Source organism: Phyllostomus hastatus, unplaced genomic scaffold, assembly GCF_019186645.2.
Source record: "Phyllostomus hastatus isolate PE091 unplaced genomic scaffold, TTU_PhHast_1.1 phas_scaffold_501, whole genome shotgun sequence".
NCBI classification, from domain to species: Eukaryota; Metazoa; Chordata; class Mammalia; order Chiroptera; family Phyllostomidae; genus Phyllostomus; species Phyllostomus hastatus.
The window spans coordinates 1928786-1932175 of record NW_025334033.1 but is presented as its reverse complement, the minus strand read 5'-3'; the positions used below and the strand labels follow the sequence as shown (position 1 = coordinate 1932175).

At 44.0% G+C, this 3390-nt stretch overlaps 1 pseudogene; it reads right to left on the bottom strand.

Moving 5' to 3' along the window:
* Nucleotides 1-737: 737 nt before the first annotated feature.
* LOC123808888 lies at nucleotides 738-1623 on the bottom strand (annotated as a pseudogene).
* Nucleotides 1624-3390: the final 1767 nt, after the last annotated feature.

Below are 3390 nucleotides of genomic sequence, written 5' to 3'. Positions count from 1 at the left end.
TCTCTAAGTATTAGTTTTCTCATATACAAGATGAGGATAATAATGGGAATTACCTTACAGCGGTTTTGTAAAGATTACCTGTGTTTTAGTTATCTATTGCTGGGTTACATGTTATCCTAAAGCTTAATGGTTTCAAGCCAGAATTATTCCTCATGCTTCTGTGGGTTGACTGGTGCTGTAGACTGAATGTATTTTTCCAAAAACTCATAGGTTGAAACCTAACCCACAATGTGATGGTCGTAGGAGGTAGGGACTTTGGGAGGTGATTAGGTCATGATGGTCGAGCCCTTATGAGTGGGATAAGTGCTCGTATAGAAGACCCCTGGAGAGCTCCCCTGTCCCTCCCAGCAGGTGAGGATGCAAGGAAAAGATGTCCATCTAGGATCTAGAAAGCAGGCTCTCACCAGACCGAATCTACTGATGACTTGATCTTGGACTTCCCAGCCTCCAGAACTGTAATGTCTCTTTTGCTTTTATTTTTTAAAATTATATTTTATTGATTATGCTATTACAGTTGTCCTGATTTATCACCTTTTCCCTCCTCCACCCAGTACCACCCCTCCCTCAGGCAATCCCCACCATTATTCATGTCCATGGGTCATGCATATAAGTTCTTTGGCTACTGCATTTCCTATGCTGTACTTTGCATCTCCACGGCTATTCTGTAATTACCTATTTGTACTTCTTCTTTTTTTATTTTTAAGAGGCTTAATTCACTTTATTTTCCTCTTATAAAATTATGTGGTGGCCATGGCTGGAGCCTGCCCAGTGCCCTGGGTCCTCTGCACAGACACTCTGGGGAGGGTCTTTACAAGATCCTCATTGAATTCCTGTAGGGAGACTCGGTGAACACAGTCTCTTGCCAGAGGTCGGGGTGAGAGAGCTGTAGGTCTTAGAGACGGCATTGAAGGTGGCCTTGGCGAAGTTGCCAAGGGTGGCAGTGTAGCCCCTGGCTGAGGTGTAGCGGTCGTCGATACCAGCCATCATCAGCAGCTTTTGGGGCACAGGGGCCGAGATGATGCCAATGCCCCAGGGTGCAGGGATGAGGCGCACCAGTAGAGAGACACAGCGCCCGGTCACCTTACAAGGCACTGTGTGGGGCTTGCCAATCTTGTTCCCCCCAGTAGCTTCGCTGCACAGGGACAATGGAGAGCTTGGCCAGGGTGATGGCCCCACAGATGGCAGTGGCTACTTCCTCTGAGCACTTAACACCCAGACCAATGTGTCCATTGTAGTCCCCAGAGGCAACAAATGCCTTGAACCAGGTCCTGTGGCCTGCATGTGTCTGCTCTTGCACGGGCATAATCTTTAGAACCTCATCCTTGAGGGATGCCCCCAGGGGAAAAGTCAAGGATTTCAGATTTCTGATGGGCAGAGAAAAGAGATAGATCTCTTCCAGGGACTTGATCTTCATGTCCTTGACCAGGCGACCCAACTTGGTGACAGGGATCCACTCCTTGTCCTCGGCCTTGCCTCCATGGGCTATATGGCCTCCACCATGACCATGACAGCGATATTGGCCCAGATGCTGCTGCCAAATCATCCAAAAAAGCCACTGTGGCCTCCCATTCCAGGACCCCGGGGGCCTTTGGTCCCTCCCGCATAACTGCCGTCAAAAGCCATTTGGTGTTTCCTGGGCAAAAAAGTGTATTTGTACTTCTTAATCCCCTCACCCCCTCCTTATTTTCCCCCTAATCCATCCTATGCCCTACTACATACATCCTGTTCTTTCTCCAGCCTCGGCTTAGGTGCCACTTCTGCAGAGAGGCTTTTTGTGACTCCCAAACTTGTGGTTGGTTGTTCCCCCATGTTGTGTCCTGTAGTACGTGAAATGAATTTAGTGTTTCTATTCATGTGTCCTTTAGTGAGACTATAGGTGCCAAGAAGACACAGTAAGGGTATCTCTTGTCCATCACTGTATCCTCAGGGCTGGCATAGTATTTCACACATCATAGGTGCTCAATACATGTTTATTAAATGAAAAAACAACAGCAATGCTGTTCTGGAATACTGGAAACCAGTATCACAATGCTCTTTCCAACAATTTTCCTCCTTCCTAGACTTAGTGAACTCTGTCAGTGTTCTTCCCAGATCCCCTTGGGCTCCTTAGTGAAACATTTCTGCATGCTTTTTAATGGCCAGTACCTGCAACTCTCTTAGGAGGTTTGTCCTTGGGCTCTTAGAACCCGCCTCCCCCAACCAATATATTTAGGGTGTATGATGTAATAATTTGATATATGTATACATTGTTTTTTTTAAATTATTGATTTGAGAGAGAGAGAGAGAGAGAGGAGAGATAGAAGGGGTTGGCAGGGGAGAGAGAGAGAGAGAATGAATCATCGATTTGTTGTTCCACTTGTGCATTTATTGGTTGATTTCTTATATGTGCCCTGACCAGAAATCCAACCCACAACCTTGGCCTATTGAGATGATGCTCTAACCAAATGAGTACACTGGGAAATGATTACCACAGTCACGTTAATTAACCCATCAATCAACTCACAAAGTTAACTTTTCTTTCTTTTTTTGTTTTTTTTTTGTAGTAAGAACACTTAAGATTTACTTTCTTAGCAAATTTCAAGTGTGTAATACAGTACTGTTAACTATAGTCACCAAGCTGTACATTATATCCCCAGAATTTATTCATCTTATAAGTGAAAGTTTGCAAGCTTTTACCGACATCTCCCCATCTCCAGGCCCCAACCCCTGGCAACCACTGTTCTATTCTCTGGTTCTGAGTTCAACATTTTTTAGATTCCACATGTAAGTGAGATCACATAGTATTTGCCTTTCTGTGTCTGGTTTATTTCACTTAGTGTAACTTCTGGGTTTATAGCCAGAGGAAATGGAATCAGTATTGGGACTGCTTTGCTTAGGCAAAGACAAAAGTAAATGACCCAGAGTTTACATTCCTCCTGCACCAGCCCTCCCAGGCCTTAGCCTCTGCAGAAGTATGAAAGCCCAGCTCCTTTGGCTCCAGTCGAGATAAAGTCTAAACTCTGAGCAGTGACTTACATTCCAAAGGTCCCCTGCAGGGTACAGCTGAGGCCTGGACTTCATGTGTATGAGACTGCATCCTTTCTTGGCTTTCTCCCCTCCCAGTCCTGCTTCCCTAGCTCCCTTACTAGTTTGTTTTGGGAGCATTTTCTTTCCTTCTTTTTAAAATAAGAACTCAGGAAATATTGCTTCCTTGAGCCATTTAAAAAAATTAATGTTTTAATTGAGATACGATTGACATGTACTATTGTATTAGTTTTAGATGTACAACATAATGATTTTTTAAACTGAGGTATAATTGACATATAACATTATATAGGTTCCAGGTGTACAATATAATGATTTGATATTTATATACAGTGCAGAATGATGACCAAAACAAGTTTAGTTTAG